We start from the raw sequence: 22,770 nt of genomic DNA, 5'->3' as shown, positions 1-22,770 counted from the left end.
ACCAAGAGAGAAACAGACAAATAGAAGAGGGCAAGCATCAGGGAAAATGTGTGGGCAGAGAGAGCTTACAGCTGAGACAAAGCCCAGGTTATATTCCGCTCGTGATCAACCCAACCAAACTTGAACCAGAAAAGACGCTTGCTTGCTCTATAAATGTGAGTTGCTATTATTGAACTGCTCCATTACCATCCGGACTGTTTTCATTTTTAAGCACGTGTGTGGTCGCCTCCACGTCGAGGAACCATTCACAGCCAGGGAAAACACCCCCAGAATCATTTTCCAGGGCATCTGTGCCCTTACGGAGGCTGCCACGAACTTTTAATTGAGTTGGATTGAATTTCAATAGAAGGGATAGAAGTAGTATATTTTCAAGAACTAATAATTCTGCAATTTTTCAGGGGGAGAGTACCTTTTTGGCACAAATCGATGGACGGCATCTGCACTTCTCTACAGCAGGCGTTTTCATTTGGAACAAGACCAGGACTGTCAAAAGTGCATGCTGTTGCTTTCTAACTCCCTCAGAGGCCCCCGGAGCAAATGTGCCTAACGTGGAGGGTACTAGGGAGGTTTGCCAGAAGAGGGATGCTATGGGTTTGACTCATGTTGAAATTTAATTGCCATTATAGCAGTATTGAGAGGTGGAACTTTTAAGAGGTAAAGGTCCCCCCGCTATAGTTTAATTAATGCAGTTATAACAAAAGTAGATTCATTTCTGCAGAAGTGAGCTTCTTATAAAAGAACCACTTTGGCCACTTGGTGCCCTCTCTTGTCCTGCTGCCTTCCACCATGGGATTCTGTAGCAAGACAGCCTTGCCAGATCCCGGCACCATGGTATTGGCCTTCCCAGCCTCCAGCACTGAGAGCAAAAAATGTCCTGTTCATTATGAATTACCCAGTCTGTGACATACTATTGCTACAGGAGAACACTCTAAGACAAAGAGACTATCAAAACCCCAGAAAATGGTAGCCCAACATTACTGAGTCCTTGGTGTCCTGGTCAGCTCCTCAGAGACATTTCCACCTTCACATAGACAGAGGAATGGCACAGGAGAAGCAGAGAGCAAGGGTCCGCCCCAGGGCACACAAATGGACACTGTGTTCAGGGCTGCCAGTGCAGCACCACACAGCAGAGAAAGTGGCCCTGGAGGACAGAGGATTCTGATTTGGTCTTTGTCCTCCTGGCCCATTTAGGTTCTGCATAAATTATTTCACATTTTTGCACTTCACCTCCTTCCTGTGTGTGTTGCCTAAGATTCTTCACAGCACTGGAGCCCCATGACCTGTGAGCCCTTTGTGTGCCATCCCAGCCTCCCACTATGAAGGCAGAACCTTCCTGCCACTCCCTCCAGCATAGCTCCCTCCTTACCCAGCTCCCACCCACTGATTTGTTTCACTGACTGTTTCCTTTGGTCACAAATTTCCACTGGGCTTTCTAACCTGGAGGTAAATTCCCTTCTGCATCCCTAAAACCAACCAATGCTGCTTTTGCCTTCAAGTCTCCCACCTTCTGTATGTCAGCAGCAAGGAGCCAGCTGGGAAGAGGAAAGCCCTCCAGAGTGCTCTTTAAGCATGTCCTTGTGCAGCGTTCCTCCCTCAATGCCTTAGTACATACCTGGCACACAGAATTCATGGATTCAACAGAGAATTACATCCCAGGCAAGTACTTTTCACACTGTTCGGTCTTGGTCATGCATAATGAGCTAATGAAAGCTATGGGACCTCTTCCTGGGAAGTCATACAGGCAAAACTGATAAGGTCTTCCAGGCAAGTGCAAATCACAACATCTAAGAGCATAACGACTATGGGTTTCAGGCTATCTACCACCAGAAATTTTAAATTATTTTCAATGAACAAGCTAAATGAGGTGTTAGCCATATCATGGATATCTGCTACTTTCTGCCCCCTTTTCCTGTCTTTGGAGAGTTTCCCTTTCTCTGCTTGGTGTGATTCTAATAGGGCTGTCAATCATGTAACTTCGCCATTCCCACTATGGTTGGCAGAGCCATGATTGGCCAAGGATGGGAACAATGCCAAGTCTGGAAGGGACCCAAGGTGAAGCAACTAGTTACAGACTTTCAGAGTAGATAGGGGGAAAAAAAAGCCATATTCTTTGCTCTGGGATTACACTTGATTTAATTGGAATTTCGCAAGTTGAAATCTTTGCTTGCAGGAGAGAAACAGAGTCTGATTATTCAATCCCCAGGTGCAGGCAGACAGAGAGCGATAAGACTGTAGGGTACAAAGAGAAAAGAGCCTTTTTATAGGGATTGAAAGAAGGCAAGGGACATTAGGAAGGAAAATGCTAATAAACATCAGTGGTAAAAGTTCTCTGGCTCTCTTGCACCTCAGAGAGCAAAGTCCTTGAAGTCTCTGGTGCAAATTTTTGGGTGTCTCCAGACGTCCAGGGACCTGCAAGATTCCATGTGCTTTCTTAATCTCTTTTAGTCTCCACTCTCTTTTTGCCTCTTTCAGCAAACAGAAAAATGGGTGCTGGTTCTCATGGCCACTTCCTGCATAACTCATGGGCTGAGTGGGCAACCTAGTGGGAAGGGAAATCTTGGGAAACATTAACTGTGTGCACAGAAAGTGATTCTATCCTGGAGTTGTGTCACTAACAGAATGGAGAGTAGGGTCCACAGAAAGTGGCATAGTAAAAATAGGGAGTACCTGAGGTATGCTTTATCTGTCAGGGGCATTTTTATCAATCATCAAACAGGAGGAGGACAAGGAAAAAGGAAAACAATGTAACTTCCTTTTCTTCCTAGGGAGAAGTCACACAGAGTACCCTGGTAAAAGAAATCTTCTATCCAGGCATAGAAAGACTACAGAGTAGAAACTGAGAAATGAAACCAGGTCAGACTGGTGCAAACAGATTGAATGGCAGTGGCAGGGCATTTAGGCATTGTTCTCTGGGATTTTGGTCAGCCTGAGGGGTGTTGCAGAGATTACTTGTGACTTCCATGAAGGAGAAAGGTCAGGTGAATTGTCAGCCCAGCACAGCTTTATTTGAGACCAGTGAATCCACTGCAGAGGTTCTTGTAAGTGGACAGCTGTTGGAGTGTGACAGATGACTATGAAAGGTTCCTTCCAGTCTACCTGCAGGGATTGGGAGTTTAAATCTTTAACCAAAACTAACTTATTAGCCAGGTGTCATTATAAGGGTGAGTGTCAAGAAAAAGCAAGGAAAGGTTAGAAGCACATTGTATTTCCTTTCAGACTTATACAACTGGTGATGATTTCCAATAGGACTTGTCTCTGGGCTGAGGATTGGCCAGAGCAGGAAGGTGCATCCCTGTAAATTTCACATGGACTATAACCTCCGGTAGGCTCCCTGGGAATACAGCAAACTCTTAAAAGAGCAACTGGGGGGAGAGAGGCGCAGTCTTTGTGAAGCTGCAGTGTAAGTTTAATAAGATAGACTTTAAAACATTAGCTTTTTTGACTTTGGAGGACTGAGGTTCATAGGGAGCATATAAATTCCAGTGGATCCCTAGCGACTTAGACACCTCCTGGGTAATTTGACTAGTAAAAGCTGGGCCATTATCTGATTGAATGGAGGTGGGGAGGCCAAATGGGGATTATGTCAGTAGATAACTGGTGACTGTTGGTACTATTTCTGAATTGGTAGGAAAGCCTCCACCAACACAGTGAAGTTTTCAATGCAGACTGAAAGATATTTCAATTTTCATACCCAAGGCATGTGGGTGAAGCCAATCTGCCTGTCCTGGGTTGGGGAGAAGTAAAGGAGGGAGCCTCAGGGAGTCTTGGGCTGTAGTTACCTGACAGACAGGGCATGGAGCTCTAATAGTCTTAAGGAGAGTCTTCCAGGAAGGAAAGCAAATAAGAGACTCAAGTAGATGGGCTAGAGGTTTGTCACATGCATGAAAATTATCTTGAAGGGATGAAAGGATAGTGTGGGCCTGTGAGGCAGGGAGGAGGAATCTTCCTTGATCTAGGAACCACCCATCCTTTGTAAGGTAATTGTGGTAATGTTGATGCTCAGAAGGGGAGTAGGTGGAAGAGAAACAGGAAAGGGCAAAGTGTTGGCCTTTTGTAGCCAATGGGAAAGATTAGCTTCTTCCTTTGTGGTTTTATCTGCAAAGCCATCTCCAGCAGCTATGGGATCCAAGAGTCTTTGGTGTCCTCTATAATGAACTGTAGCCAGCCACGTTGGTAGAAGAGCTGCCTGGAGAGGGCCTTAATGGATAGGGCCTTAATGACTAAGGATTACTGAGAGGTGAGGAATCCTTTCTCTGCCTGTATGGTTGTAAAGTATGTGAAGTGCTTGGAATCTGTGTAGATGTTAACCTGTGACTCTTTGGCCAATGTGAGGGTGCAGGTCAGAGCAGTCAGTTCAGCCTGTTGAGAGGTAGTGGATGAGAGAAGAGTTGCAGCTTCTATAACAGAGTCCTGTGAGACAATTGCATATCCTGCCTTAGCTGGTGATGCACAGGAAGCCTTACAGGAATTCGCATCAATAAACCAAGTGTGATCAGGGGTAGGCAAGGGGAAAGCTGAGATACAAGGAAAGGGTGAAGTTATTAGCCACAGTCATGTGGATTTGGCATCTAAGAAGGAGACAGAGCAGATATGAGATGAGAGACAGCATCAAAGTCAGGACCCAAGGCAACAGTTACTGTAGGGGTTCCTATAAAGAGTGCCTATAGCTGTAATATGAGGAGCAGATAGAAGATGAGAGAGAGGTGAGGAGGATATGAGACTCTGCAGGTTGTGTGAGGAGCAGTGCATATCTAGTAATTTTTAGAGGTTCTCTAAGGATTAAAACTGCAGCAGCCATTCATAGGCCAGCTGGCCAACCTGAGACAGTGGGATCCAGTTGTTTGAATAGAAAAGCAAGTGGGCATGGGTTTGGCCCATGGGCCAGAATGGTGACTGCACAGCCACCATGTTCTAAGTTATATAGGCAGAATGGTTGAGTGCAGTTTGGCAAAGCCAGGGCTGGAGCCATTCTTAGACCTTTTCCTACAGTGTAGAAGAAAAAGTGAAGAAAGTTCTTGCGATCTAAATGTTCAGCTGTATTCTCTTTTGTAAGCTTGTATGATGGTTTGGTAAGTAGGACAAGCCAGGAACCCAGAGATAGAAGCATCCCACCACCCCAAGCAAGGAGAGAAGTTGCCGATTTGTGGAAGGGTGGGAATCTGAGAAATTAGTTGGATAGGTTTGGGAGGAAGAGCGCCAGTGTGTTGGTATAGAATAACACCCAGACAAGTGACAGGTGGAGAGGAGATTTGAACCTGGATGGAGACACATGGTAACCCTTTGTGTCTAAGTGTTGTAGGAGTAGGACAGTATCCCATCAGGAAAATTAGTAAGAGGAGATCATCTACATATTGTATGAAGTGGAATCAGATGGGTGGAAGGAAAGCAAATCACAGGAAAGGGCCCCGTCAAAATAGTAAGAGTCCATCTCTGAAACTTTGTGGGAAGATAGCCCAGTTCAGCTGTTGGGACTGGTGAGCATCAGGGTCTCTCCAGGTAAAGGTGAAGAGAGGCAGTGAGAAGGATGTAAGTGAATGGTGAAGAAAACATCCTTCAAATCTAGGACTGGTTAATAGGTCGTGGATTGGGAGAGATAAGATAAAAGTGTATGGGTTGAGAACTATAAGGTGGTTAGCAAGGACTATCTGGTTGATACCACGGAGGTCCTGGATCAGTCTGTATGTGATGTGTCTTTCAAACAGGGAGAACGGGAGTGTTACATGGAGAGTTGATAGGCACCAGAAGACTGCGTGGAAGCATGCAAGAGATAATTGACTTTAGTCCCCTCAGAGTCTGATCAGAGACTGGGTGTTGGTGCTGGGAGGGGATAGGAGTGATCTGGCTTTAGTGGGATGGTGAGAGGTGCTTGATTGAGAGGCAGAGAAGGAAAGGAGGTACCCAGACCCTAGAGTTTAGATCTCAGGATACAGTAGGGACTTTGGGTGAGGACAGAGACAAAAAAAAGTGTGTGATGAAAAAACAGGACAAATGCTGGGAATGGTGAGAGTGACAGATAATTCGGCTAGGTTATCTTGTCCAAGGAGTGGGGTGAGCAGGTAGGAATGACTAGAAAGGAGTGGGAGAAAAATCATTGACCTAAGTAGCACCAAAGTAGAGGAGTTTTGAAAGGCCTGGAGACTTCACCATCAATATCCACAGTAGACATTGAGGCCAAGGAAACTGGTCCTTGGAAAAAAGGTAAGGTGAAGTGGAGTGCCTAGTCCTAGATTTGAAGGAGCTTTCTTCAGCATTCACTTACATCCTTCTCACTGCCTCCCTTCACCTTTACCTGGAGACCTCCTAATGCTCACCAGTCCCAACAGCTGAACTGGGCTGTCTTCCCACAAGGTTTCAGAGACAGACCCCTACTATTCTGACCGGGCCCTTGCCTGTGATTTGCTTTCCTTCCACCCATCACTGCCCATCACAAAATATATGAACTTACCCTCCTGAAATGGTCCAGGGGCCTCCAAAGCTTGTGGGCAACATCAATCATCCATTGCCAGTTGAGTAAATCTGGGAGAGAACCAGGAGGGGGACCCTGAGGGCTGCCTCCAGGGGTGGTAGGCACCAAACTGCAGTCCAGATTGAGCTTGGGGCAGAGTCAGAGGGTAAGGAGGAGGTTTTGATTCAAAGGGAAGCTCCAGATAGATAGATGGAACAAATTTCAAATCAATCAGAGGATCTCCATGAGGTTGTAGCTCACTTGCACCAGCTATGGCTGTCTGTGCTGCTGGAGGAGCAAGGGGCATGGGAAACTGCTCAGCTGGGAGGAGGTCAGGGGGGAAAGTGAGATCAGCAGGGTCCTTGCTCAGGGAGGAATTGGCGTGGGAGGAAATGGAGGGGATGTGGACAGAAGGGAAAGGAGGAGAATTTGGGAGGGATTGTATGAAGAACACAGAGCAGTAATACTTCCGAGTGTAAGGAAGTCCCAGACTGGATGGAAGCCACTACAGAACACTTCTTTAGCTTATGGCAGTAATTATCCATCCACATCTCACAAAATAGAAATATCAAATGTAGCATGGACAGGCCACTGAAATTTATTGTCCAGCTCGTAGTGTGGCCACACTGTTATAGAAAAAAAATAAGCCATTTGGGTTTTAGGTCAGGAGAGATAAGGAAGGTCTGAGATTCCCTTCTTCTTCCCTCAGTTTGATGGTCTATATGCCAGTCATCTTCACAGACACAGGCAGTGTGTGTCTCCTGCTCTGCTAATGTGCTACATGTTTCTTAATCCGGTAAAGTTGTTAGATCGTGATTAACGGTCATGGGTGAGCCTAGAGATAGAACCTACGGAAAAGCAGTGGGCACTCATGGACAGGCACCAATGGTAACTGTACTTCAATGACCTCATTCAATCCCTGCCATTCAATTTAAAAAAGAATGCAGCATCTATTGCACAGCGGAAGTCTGAAGGTGTAGAGACAGAGGAAGCCCTGCTGTGTGGACTGCAGAGTCCAACTCCTCCATTTGCCTCAAGCCTCAGGGGTGGGGGAGCAGAGAAGGTAAAGGTTCCTGGTGCGAGGTTGAGGCAGGGATGTTTCTTCAGTAAACTCAGTTGTGAAGAATATGGAAGAAGAAGAAACAAGAGATTTTACAGAGTCGCTCTTCCTCCAGCCCACTCTATGTCAGACCCAGGCCAAGCACGGACACACCAAGATGTCAGTGAGGCTGCCAGAGGAAAGCAATTCTGTTTGCTTTTGAGGCACACAATCTTGCATCACCTTTTAATGTTCTGTTTTCAAGCATTTCTTGACATTGTGTGGTGTGTCTGCTAGACAGTATTGTATTCCCCACTGTTCTGCTCACTCTATGATCTTGTGTTCTTCCCATCATTCTGTCAAACTGTGAATATCTTTTTTACTAGTGTCTTTTTGATTTTAAAGAATAAGAAAACTAATAAAAATGATACACAATTTCAAAACAAGATGATAGGAAATTAACAATGGCTATTATATTGCATATTGTTATCTTCAAAGTAGTTGCCCAGATTACCAGATATAGGCATGCAAAATTGATCAAACATTATAAGCACTAACCCTTTCAGTGAACTAATTAGTAGTACAATTATAGAAATTAGTAGTACAATTATACTAGCTATCTTGTGTGTATATATATATTTTTTTCCCTTTCTTCTTTTCTCCTTTCTCCTATCCCAGTTGTTCTTTCCTTTTGAGCAGTATCTTTCCATTTCACAATATCTATTGTACCCTTTGGATCTTATTTACTCTTCCAGTTTATTACACTAGGAAGACAGTATGATATTTACACATGCGGGTTTGATTTATTTCACTCATGAGTATAGAATCCTAGGGCAGAAATGCCTTAGTGTTACCCATTGGAACGGGAATGCAAATATTCATTGGAAGCATAAGTACCACAAAATAAAGTACTAAGGGACAGGGCTCCCTCTCTCTCTCTGTCTCTCTCTCTCTCTGTCTCTTTCTCTCTTCCTCTCTCTCTCTCTCCCCTCCCTAATTAAAAAAGTGAGTCATAAGGAAAGCAGTTATTATACTAAATCATTTAAAGCAGTGATTTTCAGTCTGAAGAAATCAGCAAGCTTCTATTTCTCTAGGCTGATGGCCAGGTCTTTAAAACATTTTCGTTATGGTAATATTTTTTAACCATATTTGCTATAATAAGATTTGACCTTAATTTGTTCTTTTACCAAAATTCAAGTCAACAAACTACAGTATAAAATGCTAGAGAAAACCGGTCAAAAGGAAATGGAGACAACCTTCTCTAAAACTCCATTCCTAGATGCTTAAACCACATGCACAATATACATAGTTGGAGACATGGGAAGACCCTATAGAAAAATGTACTACTTCTTTTCATGATTTATAATGGATCGACATATATGTTATATGAAACACTCTATCTGAGATGTCCCAAAGTAAAGAAACCGATCTAGCTTCAGTCATTCAGCACTTCTCAGCTCCTTTGTGTCAAGCATCAAGGGCCATACTCATAAATCCAGCTTTTCAGTAAGACAGCAGGAATTTTGACCTACTGACTTCCCTTACACAAGTGAAAAGGAAGCTGGAGATAACATGGGGTAGTGCAACACATTCTTGACTTTGGAATTAGCATGACCTGGCCCTGCATTCCTACTCTACTACATAGCATGGCACAGGCAAGTTCATTGACTTCTCAGCACCCTGTCCTCTTTCAATAAATATTAATATTTTTCCTTTATAGTACAGGGCATGGAAACCAGGACTTCGTACATGCTAAACAAGTACTCTATTGCCAAGCTACATCTCTGACTCTCAGTAAGAATTTTTTGAACTTCTCCTATGTAAAATGCCTAGCTCTAATTACTAAAGATCTATTGGTACATGAAAAAAGAATGAAACACCTGCTATAAAACTGAGATTAAAAATACCAACATCATAGCTAACTGGAGGGTTAAATGGAGAGAGAGTTTTGATGTTCTGATCATGTTGTTGTTCTTAATCTTGTAAACCAAACAAAAATTACCAATTCTTAAAGGAGTCCACAATCTTATTCAATAGAAAAAGTTGGGCTGGTACAGGTATAATCTCTCGATTTTCCCCATGCCACAGAATCTTCCTTGTATTGTCCAGTTCTCCAGACGTTTCTTACCAAAAGCTGCAAATTGCTGTACCTGCACTCAGAGATCAAGAGGGAAAAGAACATACAGCACTTCTAGTGAGCCAAGAGAAGATATTTGGAGAAAAAAGCTCAACTGAAAGAACAAACTTTGACAAACAAGAATCTAAGTAGATATATGAGCAGTTGAAAGGAAAGAGCTACAGAAACAAACGTTACCTTAAGAAACAAGTTGAAGATAATCACTTTTTCTTGACTGGATTTCTTCCCGAATGCCAATTGTGAATTTTCAACTTATTTTTAAAAGTCTTCCCCTGAGGCATTTTAAGGACCCAATTATGACTCCCCAAAACCTGTATCTTACCTGCCTTTTGAAACCAGTTCCTCCTCTAAGCTGTGCACCATATTAATGAAACTCCACCAAGCAAAATCATCTGAGCAGCCAGTAAGCTCACCACTCTTCCCCTTTCTTCCTTGACTGCAGCAATAATAACATAAGAAAGAGTTAAAATATGTCATACGTGAGTCATTTTGGACAAGGAGTTAACATATGGTCCAGCAGTTCCACTTCTTAGTGTTTACCCCCCCCAAAAAATAAAAATACACATCCACACAAAAACTTACATGAAAATGTTAATATCAGCATTATTCATAATATCAGAAAAATTAAATAATGCAGATGCCCATAAACTGATGAATAAATAAAGAAAATGAGTTATACCGTAACAGTGGACTATTACTCACAATAAATGGATTGGGTTACTGACAAATGCTGAAAGTTGGATGAACTTTGTAAATATTATGCTAAGTGGGAGAAGCTAGACAGAAAAGGCCACATAGTATATAACTTTACTTGTATGAAATGACTTTATTTGTATTTACTTGTAGGAAAAACTCATATAGATTAGTGATTGCCTGGGGGTGGGAAGGATGAGGATTTAGTAATGACTGCTAAAGAATAGAGTGTTCTTTTTGGGAGGTTGAAAATGTTCTGAAATGTTCTAAAATCTGATGGTTGCGCAATTCTCTGAATGTACTAAAATCCCTGAACTTATACACCTTAAGAAGTAAGTTTTATGACATGTGATTACATCTCACATAAAAAAGCTGTTATTTTTCAAAATCTATGGCATGTATATAGCACTCCATAGCTCCCAAAGCTCTAAGTTTTGTCAAGTGTATATTAGCTAAAGTGCTCAGAATTCAATAAGTCCACTTCCTTCCCTGTATTTGCCTTAAAAGCAGTCCATTTGGAGGAATTATTAGCTGGATTTTAGAAACTGCAGAGCTTTTTGAGCACAGCACTAGAAATCACTCACATGTTTAGCGTAAAGAAATAAGGTCACAGAAATTCTTCTTAAAGATAAATAACAATGATACAAGAATTTGAGAAAAGAAAGTATTTGATTCTAAACTGTGATCATTTATCAAAAGTGAGAGTCAATCCTGAAAATTTTCTAAGTGTAATAATGGGCCTGTTAGCAATGCAGAGATAAAAGGATGAGGTAAGAGGCAATGTCAACAATCTCCCAATCTGAGATTAGTGTTAAAAGCACTTGTGTGCAAAATTGCTGTAAACTTCAAATTAATTCCAAGGTATTAATTTCCAAGTGCTCTGAGCTACACTGAGTCTGGGAGACAGACTTTAGTTGGCAGCTGAGCCAGCTGGATTCAATTACTCATTTCTTTTTTTTTTCAGTTAAGCTACCAATATTTTTTTTTTAAAAGGAGGGAGTATTTTGATAAGTTATTTTAAGTTGATTTTTTATTTTGCATCTAAGAAATTGACATTCTAGTGCTTAGTAACTTCTGTCCTTATTTGAAGCAGAGTTTCATCCTCGCTCCAAGGCAATATTTGTACAGGAGGTGGAGAGACAGAGAAAGTAAACCAGACATGAAGAGGCTCTGCCAGTCAGAACAAGGGGGAGGAAATTTGGAAAGCTTCACTGAAAATAAAGCACACAATCCCACTCTTCTCAGGCTTATTGATGAAGCTAGAATTAGAAAATGAGAATGAAAGTATACAAAAAAAAGCAAAGTAAAATATCTTCAGTGTGCTACATAATACTGATGACACTTTGCAATAACTAATGTACAATAGCATAGTTATTACTTATGTGACAATCGCTATACTATGATGTATTGATAGAGTAACAGTAACTACATTTCTAATATCACCACGTGCTAGGCACAGTTTCCACATGTGACCTTCATTATTCCCAGTTTGAAGATAAGGAAATTAAGGTACGTTGACTTTATGTAACTGACCAGGGACATAGAATTAGGAAGTATTTTCTTAATTTCTGCATCAGTTGCCAAAACCCATTTCCTTATGCCTGGCTTGAGATACTAATTTATGGACATTTTAATGGCAATGGAGTTTTTGGCCCAAAATGTAAATCTTTTGCAATTTAAAGGTGGTTTCTCTAATTAATGGCATTTAATTAGAAATCTCTGAGGCTCTAGAAGTTGTCAAAACCTAAAAAGAACCTAATCAGAAAAATGAGTCAAATATTTATTCAGTGATATGGTGGAGTGTCTGTATTCATTCATACATGCACTTATTTATTTATTCAAGAAACAATTACCAAATCTCTACAACATGCCAACAGTGAAAACATCATCACAAAGTCATAGTCCTGGGGGAGAGGAACTGAACTTTCAACCCAATAATCCAAAAACAGTTTTAAAAAAACAACTAATACTTACAATATAGTATGCATGAAAAGTGCTTTAACATGCTTATTGTATATTAAATACTTTTTAAGTTAGGGAGAAACCCAAATCCATCTTAAATATTTGTCTAAAATATCCAAAACACATTGCAAAAAGAAATATTTTCCAGTACTAGGGATTGAACTCAGGGCTTTCACACCAAGTTATACAGTCCTTTTTTCTTATCTTCACATTTTGAGACAGGGTCTTAGTAAGTAATTACATTGCCCAAGCTAGGCTTGAACTTGTGATTCTCCTGCTTCAGCCTTTCAGAGTCCTGGGATTATAGGCATACAAAGCACTGTAAATTTTAAGAGTGAAGAGCTCATGTTAAGTGGACTGACACTTTATGTTGGAACCTGTACTAAGTACAATATACATTTTAGCATGTTTAACCCTTGCAACACCCCAGCACACTATGTTCTATGATCATCTCTGTTTGATAGGAGAGGAAAATGAAGTTCAGAGAGATTATGTAACTTGCCCAAGGTAACAAAGCTGGTAGTTATGAAGTTGTCACTCTCTGTTCAATTTTATAATAGTAAATATATTGGCCTAGAGACTTCTGGAAAGATGGCAGAGTGGTGGGGAGCAGAAAGAGCCTCTGCAAGATTTGGTGTCCAGACACTTGAATATAGAAATATGAAAAAAACAAGAAAGAGGGAAGTGGGTTCCCAGGATCTGGGAAGGATCTGAAGGAAGAACTTCAGCCCACAGAGAGAATGAAGAGAGAGACTTCAACAAAGAAGAAGGAGGAACCAGGCAGCACTTACTTCCTGAGCCTGTACTCACTGCATGGGAGGGGAAGTTCAAACCTGGTGACTACTAGTGACTTCAAAGGCCTCCACATAGAAACATACCAGAAGAATGAAGCAGTGAACATAGCAGATTGCAGTCACTGGTGAGTTGTTTGGGTTCAGATGCTCCCCAGAAGATGGCAATTGGCCAGTACCATCTTGGAGAGGAGCCAATGATATCAGCACTCAGAACAACTGTGGGCTGGCTCCATCTAGTGGCTCCCAGTGACAGGATGAGGCCGCTGAGTTCAAGTCGGAGGTCAGGGAGTCAAGTTCAAACTGGCAAAGAGCCAAGCTCAAGCTGGCAAGAGGCCCACAGAGTGTTACAGGCTGAACAAATTGGGTTCCAGCCTCACAGCCAGAAAGCAACCTAAACTTCATTGGAACTAAGGGTACAGCTTTGCTAGGCTCACCCACTACCCCACCATAAAACTACAGCTGGCTTGCTGGAATTAATCAGCTTGGATCTGGACTCTGTCTGCCCATGTTGTCTATCAGTAACAGCAGAGACTTGCCTTGAAGTGGGCAATTTTTTTTCCTATTTTCTTCTCTTTTTTTCTTTTCTTACTTTTGTTTTGTATTTTTTTTTATTATTTGTTCTTGCTTTTAAATGAGTCTGAACAGTTTCTAGTTTTCCCTGTTGTTGTTTTCCTGTTCTGTTCTTGTTTTTGTTTTTTCCTTCTCTCTTTGCCTCCTGTCTTCTTCACCAGTTTCTCAAAGTTTGCAAAATCTTCCTTTGTCCTCTACTTTGCTTCTAAGCTCTTCTTCTTCTATCTCTCTGTTTTTCCCCATAACCCTTTTAAATTTTCTCCTAGAGGGAAAAATTGGCATATTGAGGCCTTACATATTATTTTCAGGGTCATTTTTGATTTTGTTTTATAACTACAACTCTAGTTCATACTGTTAGAGGTGGCAAATTAATAGTTACAACAGTTTGTCATTTTCTAGGCTGTGTTGTGTACTATTGTTATTGCTTATTGCACTACTTTAGCCAATGTGGCATAATCACTGTAATCGGTAGTGCTTGGTGTACTAAGACTGAAATTGCCTAAAGGTGATAAATAATACTAATAGGTCAGTGCCAAAGAACCAGGGGCTAGGCCAAGAAGGCACCAATTTCTCTTTCTAATAAATTGAAGAAGTAGTATCTTGAAACACTCAAAACCCAAAAGCTGGGCTAGGGATTTAGCTCAGCATCACAGCACCTTCATGGCAAGTGCAAGGTCGTGAGTTTGATTCCTAGTACCAGGAAAAAAAAAATCATAGAAGACAATTCTTAGAAGTAGTAATTTCCTAAGTTTTCTAAATGCTAGCAATACAGTTATTCACAATAAGCAATTTACAAGATTTAACCTAGAAGTTAAACTAAAAAAATAGAAAATGAGGAGACACTTTAACACGATGCAACTCCAGACTCTCAGTTCACCAAAGGCAAACCCAGGGGGCAACGAGGTGGAACAATTCAAAAGTCAAACAACTGGACTCTATGAAGTGACAACAACAGAAGTAACAAAGCACATGAAAGAGGTGCTAAAGAAACTCAAATCAGAAATAATTTCTTAGATAACTACAGAGATTGTGGTCATAATGAAAAACACACTTACTGACTCTAGAGTAGGACAGATTTTTTAAAATAAAGCTTAGGAAAATAGCAGAAAACATGAATGCCCAACATAGGAAAGAAATGGAATCCATGAAATAGATTCAAACAGATATCCAAGAGACTTAAAATTCCACAGCAGAATGAGCTAATGTAAGGGCAGAATATCAGATATAGAAGACAGGATTTCAATTAGCAATCATGAAAGGAAAGATGTCTTAAAAACAGCAAAGGACCATAAGAAATCAATCCAGCAGCTGCCAAGTGATGCAAAGAATAATAGCATAAGATTGATCAGAGTAAATGAAAAAGCAGGAGACAGTGCAAATAACATAAAAAAATCTGTTCACAAAAGTAAAAGTAGAAAACTTCCCAAGCAGGGAAAAGGAATTTAACATACAGTAAATGAGTCATATAGAACTCCAATTAGTCATGATCAGAGACATCTATGACCAAGCATATAACAACCAAGGTTCTAGAAATTGAACACAATAAGAGAATATTAAAAGGTGTAAGGAAAGAGAAACATATAAAGGAAAGAAGTCTACACAATCATAGTAGACTTCTTAATACAAACCCTCAAGTCAAGGAGAGCTTGCAGTGTAGTACCTCAAGCCCTAAAAGCAAACAAACTCCAACAAAGATTGATGTACGCTCCAAAATTATATTTCAAAATTGAAGGAAATATAAGACACCTCCATGACAAAGAATTTTTGAGGAAATTCATGACCACCAAACCAGCACTCCAAAATGTCATGAAAGGTATTCTAGAAAGAGATAACAAGGACTACAACTCCATGAACTCCAAAAGAATGCATCCACAAGGTAAGACAAACAATTAAACCAAGGGGAAAAGATGGAACCAGCAATAAGAAAATAGCATGGCAAGGGTAAGACAATACATATAGGTTATAGCCATCAATGTTAATGGTCTCATAATGGATCAAGAAGGAAGATCTAACAATAATATACTGCAGAAGACAAACACATTTAATTAAAAAAGAAATTCATAGCCTGAAAGTCAAAGGATGGAAAACAATACTGCATGTGACAGAAACTCAGAAAAAAAGGAGTACTATTCTATTTGCAGACAAGTTGTATTTAAAGAGAGACAAAGAAGGTCACCTCATCCTTGTAAAGGGATCAAAGAGGAAGAGATAACAATCATAAATATATATGCACCAAATGCCAGCACACCCAACTATATAAAACAAATATTAATAGACATTAAAAATCAAATAAGCACTAATACAATTGTAAAGGGGACCCTAAATACCCTACTGTCACAAATAAACAGATTTGTGAAACAACTAAACAAAACAATCAACCATGAAATATCAGAACTGAACCACACTTTTGAACAAATGGACTTGGTAGATGTCTACAGAGTGTTCCACCCCAGAATATCAGAATACACATTTTTTTCACCTGTACATGGGATGTTCTCCAAGACAGACCACAAACTAGCTCACAGAACATGCTTGAATAAATTGAAAGGAGTTGAAATTATCTATTACTAGACCATAGTGCAATGAAATTGGAAACCAATTGGCAAAAGAAACCATAAGAATTTCATAAACATATGGAAATTAAAAACTGAAAGCTTTCACTCTAGAATCAGGAAAAAGACAAAAATGTCCACTGTCACCATTCTTATTCAATATAGTTCTGGAAACATTAGCCAGAGTAATTAGACAAGTGAAAGAAATAGAAGGAATAAGGATAGGAAAGGAAGAAGTTAAATTATCATTATTTGTGGAAGACATGATATTCTACATAGAAGACTACAAAAACTCCACCAAAAGACTTCTAGATTTAATCATCAATTTCAGTAGCATAGCTGGATATGTCAACACTCAAACATCAGTAGCATTCCTGTACACAAATAACAAATTCATTGAGAGAAAAACTGGCAAACCACACCTTTCACAATAGCATCCAAAACAAAAGAAATACTTTGGAGTCAGTCTAAAGGAGGAAGTAAAAGACCTTTACATTGAAAACTATAGTGTTCTGAAAAAAAAGACATCAAAAAGCATACAAGAAAATAGAAAGATGTCCACCGTTCTTGGGTAAGTAAAACCAATATGGTGAAAAGGGCCATACTTCCAAAATTGTTATACAGATTTAAGCAATCATGAGCAAACTTCCAATAGCGTATCTCACAGATTTAGAGAAAACTATCCTAAATTTCATTTGACATCACAAGAGACCTAGAATGGCAAAAGCAACTCTAATAAATAAAGCCAGAACAGGGAACATCAATCCCTAAACTGAAATTATACTATGAAACTACTGTGATAAAAACAGCACAGTACTGGCAAAAAAAAGACCCAAAGATCAGTGGAACAGATTAGATGTAGAAACAACTCCAAATACCTTCAAGCACCTTATCTTTGACAAAGGAGCCAAATACCTTCACCAGAAGAAAGATAGCCTCTTTAATAAATGGAGCTGGAAAAAAATATCTTTCCACATGCAGAAGATTAAAACTAGACATATATCTTGCACTATGCACTAAACTAAAATAAAAATGGATCAAATATCTCAATATTAAAACAGAAACACTAAATATGCTAGAAGATACAACAAGTAGAACTTTTGAAGATATTGGTGTAGGCAAAGTCTTTATGAACAAAGCCTCAATCACACAGGAACTATCACCAAGAATCAACAACTGGGATCTCATTTTCTTAAAAAACTTTTGCATGGCTAAAGAAACCACCAACAGAGTGAAAAGACAACCCACAGTGTGGCAAATAATTTTTGCCAGCTACACCTCAGATAAAGGACTAACATCCAGAATATATAAAGAACTTAAAAAAATCAGTTCCTCCCAAATTTAAAATCCCAATCAAAAAATGGGCATCTGACATAAATTAACACTTCTCAGATGAAGAAATAGAATGACAAATAAATATATAAAAATATGTTCAACATCACTAGTCAATTGAGAGATTTAATTTAAAACAACACTGACATTCCATTCTACTGTAGAAATAATGGCTACTATCAAGAAATCAATCAATAATGAATGCTAGCAGGGCTGTGGGGAAAAAGGAACCCCTCTCCACTGTTGGTGGAAGTGCAGACTGGTGAAACCACTACAAAAATCAGAGTAGAGATTCCTCAAAAAACTAGACTAGAGATTCCATTCAACCCAGCTATTTCCCTTCTGGTATCTTCCCAAGAGAATTAAAACCAGTGTTTATAGTGGTGCAGTTTGTATAAGCCAAATCTTGGAAACAGCCCAAATGCCCATCAACCAATGAATGGATAAGAGAAGATGTGGATTTTTTTTTAATATACAATGGAGTAATACTCTGCTATAAAGGATAAGCTTCATACATTTTTAGCTAAATAGGTACACCTTGAGACCATACTCTCAGGTGAAATAAATTAGACACACATATTCAAATACTGCATGGTTTCTCTGGTATCTGACATGTAGTGGATTAACTGGTGGTCAACGTATAACCCCCAGCTGAGCTGAGTAAGTGTGATGCTGGGTGTGGGAGGCCCACCTGGGGATCGTTGCCAGCAGCATAAGAGGCAGAACTGGAGAAAGAAAAGGCTAGGCTGTTAGGAGTGGAGAAAGGCTGTCGAGAGCTGGTGGAAACTGTAAGGAGCTGTTGGTTGTTTCAGAGGAGCTTGTCATCCTGGCTTTCCTGATGAACTTGGCTGTTTTCATCCTCCGAGAAGCTTGGGACCTCGTTGGCACTGAAAATGGCTTTGGTTCACTTTGGGGAGCTCTGATCCTAATTTTAAGAATCACTTTGTGGCTCTGGAGTGGAAGATGGTACACCGGTCTCCAGGAGAAGATTGCTGCATTGGCTTCCCTGATGGGAACTCAGCCATCTTGATCATCGAGGAACTTGGGACCTCACTGTTGCTGAAGATGGCTGTGGTACCTTTGGGGAGAGCTCTGGTTCTTCTGAGCATCACTTTCTGGCTCCAGTGCAGCTCCTTCAGCCTGCTAGCACAGATCCTTCATCCTGCTGGCACAGACTTCCTAGATCCCACCACTGACCTTTGGGCCTTCACAGTACAGATCCATGGAACAGGCCCGCATGAGATATTGTTATGGGCTCTGGGCCTCCAGGTGGATTTCTAGGAAGCATTGTTATGAGCTCTAGGTCCTCAGCTGGCCTCATACACGACATTTGTGTGGGATCCAGGCCCTCAGCTGGATTCTTAGTCTATAGTCTATGGACAGGTTTCCTGCACTCTTTGTATATCATTCTTTGGGTGACTATTATAAATAATCATATAAAATAGGTATCCTGTATTGTATTGTTCCCCCTTGCAAAATATCCCCCAAACCATAACAAACCAAAAGTGTAAGAGGGCCAAAATGTATAATGGATATTGAATAATGGGAAGAAAATGTTCAAATGAGAAGGGGAGTGAGGGAGGGCTGAGGAGGAAAGGACAGAAGGAACAAGGAAAAAAAGAATCGAAGGAAAAATGGAAACAAAGTTTTTGTAAATAAAGAGAGGCAGAGCAGTTGAAGGGACAGGAGGGGAAATGGAGAAAAAAGAAGCAGGATATGTCATGTACAGGAACAAACTTCCTATGATAAATGCTATCATTTTGTATATCCAAAATGTGCCAATAAAAACTTTTTAAAAAGAAACTATATTGGCCTATCATGGCATGAAAGTTTGCATAATGTAAGAAAGAGTTGTTCCAACAAAATTTTGGAGAACAGTCAGGGAGAGCCTCAAAGAGGAGGTGACATCTTGAAAAACTTCAACATTTCCAGGGCTGTGAAACATCTGGGAAAAGAGAGAGACAACCCAGGTAGAAATCAGACCATGGAATTCACAAGGGCAGGACTTTTAGTCAGTCAAATGTCTCTCCATCATTTCATCTTAATGAAAAAGAAGTCTGGGTGAAACTGTAATCTGTCGTCTCACATGACATTTTTATCACCCGCTTAACATTTCAAATGAAACATTTTACTGCATTTGATGTTAGTTAAACATTTAACATGTACTCTTCACACTTACAATTCGCAATGTGTTCTGACTATATTAAGCAAATATTTAAGAAACATTTGGGCTGTTTTTCCATTTTTAAGTATTTAATCTGTAATAAACATATAGCATGTTAAAAATACATTTCATGTATAGTATGTGTTAAGTGTTAAGAATATATTTTTGAACTGCCTTATTTGAGCCTGTCAGACTTTCCATTACAACCCCTTAATTTAAGAGGATTTTAAAGCAGCCATAAAAATCTCTTCATGCTGATATTTCAGGTAAAATATATCTCCATGCAGAGCCCTTTTCCAGTTGTTGGTGGTTTATTTTTTTAGAATTAATATATTTAAAGAAAAAATGACTTTGGAAAATTGAGTGTAAAGTAAACATTTTTTTTCTCATAGGATTTTAGAGCAGTCCTCTCTGTTGTCTAAATAACTCAGGTATTAAAGGCTTCTCATTAAATATATTGGCTTTACCCATAAATTTAGAACAACCAAGAACAACATTAAAAAACATATGGCTGATATGAGTACTATGTGTATTAAAATTTAGAATCAAGAACATGAAATAAGGTTGAAGCTGCTTCTCAGGTAGTCCCAAAATCTTCAAAAGCATATGAGTACATGTTTAATTGCAGAAGTTGAGCCTTTCATGGAGCAGTTTTTAGATGGACTTCCCATTTCTTCTCCTACCTATCTTTCAGGAAGCTGAGAAGTAGGAAGGCTTGTGCCATAGTGACCCCATCTTGCAGATAGGTAGGTGTTATAGCTTGGACCTTGAATTCTTCTCAAAGCCCATGTGCTGAAGCTTTGGTCACCAGACCGTGACACTACTGGGAAGTGGGGGAACTTGTAGTACCTGGACTTAGTGGGAGGAAGTTAGGTCATTGGGCATGTGCCCTTGAAGAGGGTATTGAGACCCTGGCTGCTTCCTGTATCTTTTCTTGCTCCCTAGCAGTGAGCATCTTGCTCTACCACAGGCTCCAGCCATGATGTAATGCACCAATATAGGCTCAAAGGCAGTGGGCCAAGTTAACATCGGTGAAAACTCCTCTGAAATCATGAACCGTAACAAATTTTTTCTCCCTAGAAGTTGTTTGTTGCAGTAATAGAAAGGTGCCTAACACAGCAAGTAAAGTTTAGGAACAGATAAATGACTTGTCCGAGGCCACACCCAGTTACTAATGACCCTGGCATTTGAACTCAGGACTCTTTGTTTACTGTACATCACTGAAACCCACAGTTAACAAGAGGATGAGCCCGCGTGTGATTGGCTTTTCTAATTAACTCTTAACTGAGCAAAAATCTTAAGTAAACAAAATTCAAATTCCTCATTTGCCTAAATGACTGAGTTTTTTGTTACTTTTCCATTTTGAGAATCAAGATTCTACCAAGAACTGAATGTGAGAAATCCCCCTCCTCCTGGTTCAAGTCATCTGACAGGGATCAAAAGTTAAAGAGTCATCCTTTACAGTACATTGTAACAGCTTTTCTAATTACATCCAAAAGTGGTCTTAAAACTGTATCCATTGTACTCACTTGGACTGTAGATGATTTGAAAACAAAGACTTACTTACATTTGTTCCTTCTCCCTTTCTCTTCTTGTCGAATGTCTGGCACAGTGGCTGGTGTCTTACAAAGTTTCATTATATGGTCACCATTGAGAAGAATCAATAGAACTTCACAAAGAGGATTGATGGGATACTATAGAGATAGAAGACACCTCAGTTGGCCATACCAGCATTGACAAAGTGACTTCACTGAATCACTATTCCCATAAGTTCTTATACAGTGAGGCCTCCATGAAGAGAAGCATATGGGAAATACTCCTGCCACTGGAAAGAAATGTCATCAGAGCTTCTTAAATGTGGTCCTGGCCTTCCTTATTTACCCTCTGAAGAGCAGGCTCACTGTCAAAAGCCAGCGGCTTGCTGTTGTTGGGGGATTCCCATCCCTACTGGTGAGGTCCAAACTTGCTCTTTCCACTGCTATGGGAAGTGTGGTAGCATCTACTTTGTCCTGGGCACAAGCCCTTTGGCCCTCACACTAAACTTAGCTTTTAGCAACAAATGATACTTTGGCTCATATGTGGACTTATTTTTTATTTCTCCATTTACTCAGAACTCAAATGAGGATGAAAAGTGTTGTTTATTTTTGGTACCCCCTTAAGTCCAAGAGAGAAAATACCTAAAGCACTCTAGAGTCAGTTGCTTTTCTTTCAAAGTCATCTTCCTTCCAAGTGTACCAAAAATATCCTTAGGCCTTCAGAGTAATTATATTTATGATCATTCATTTTTTCATTAGTCTAGAGCAAATATTGTGGGAACTCAAGAAAGATGAGTTTCCAAAGTCAACCTCAAGTTTGGAATTGCAAGAAAGAACCACAGATTAAAATGGAATTGGAATCAACTGAACCCTGGATACTCTCTCTAATGAGACCTCAGTACAGGAACCACATATTATACTGTCTTAATAGACAGTCTTTAAAAGTTAGGTGGGCTGGACCTCAATTCATACCTAGAAGACTTAGCCTCAGAGACAAGGGAAACTTCAGGACCCAAGATGAGAAAATAAAATTCAACAGAAGCACTGACAAGAGTTTGGAATGTTTGAATGTCAATTGCTAACTCAGACATAATGTCAAATAGTGAAAATATCCTGACTTCATTCATTGGCTCAACAAATATTTATTGACTGTCTGTTACATCCCAAGCACTGTTGGAGACATTATTGATATTGCAGTGAGCTAAAAGCAAAAATCCCTGTCCTCACATGGCGTGCAATGTAAGGAGAAGTGAAAGATAATATTAATTAAATAAATAAAGCATACAGAATAGTATTGGGCTGCTAGGGGGGAAATGGAGCAAGTAGTGGAGGTAGGCAACAGAAGGGTGTTATGTAGGGAGGGTTCGCAAATTTCAGCGGATGACTGTGGAAGTCTTAATAAAAAAAGTGACTCTTAAGCACTCAGTTGAAGGAACTGAAGATGACAGAATTAGAAGCATTCTTAGAGAGGAATGAGAAAATTCAGATTTCATGAGTAGGAGTTTGGTAAGTAGAAGAGTGACATCTCAGCTCAGGCTGCCGTAAAA

The 22,770-nt window shown here is 40.1% G+C and overlaps 1 long non-coding RNA gene across 2 annotated transcripts in view; it reads right to left on the bottom strand.

The window, feature by feature from the left end:
* The window catches only part of LOC102008990, a 55,749-nt gene that overhangs the window by 10,566 nt on the left and 22,413 nt on the right, over nt 1-22,770 (bottom strand). For both annotated transcript variants that reach the window (XR_001232252.1, XR_264912.1), the window contains exons 3-5: nt 21,256-21,382; nt 9,944-10,057; nt 9,487-9,634 (exon numbers count right to left, since the gene is read on the bottom strand). This is a non-coding gene — a long non-coding RNA (uncharacterized LOC102008990). The remainder of the gene's footprint in view (nt 1-9,486; nt 9,635-9,943; nt 10,058-21,255; nt 21,383-22,770) is intronic.

The sequence above is a fragment of the Chinchilla lanigera genome, unplaced genomic scaffold, assembly GCF_000276665.1.
Source record: "Chinchilla lanigera isolate Chin_1 unplaced genomic scaffold, ChiLan1.0 scaffold00148, whole genome shotgun sequence".
NCBI classification, from domain to species: Eukaryota; Metazoa; Chordata; class Mammalia; order Rodentia; family Chinchillidae; genus Chinchilla; species Chinchilla lanigera.
The sequence above is the reverse complement of the archived record's forward strand: the minus strand, read 5'-3'. Positions and strand labels throughout refer to the sequence as shown.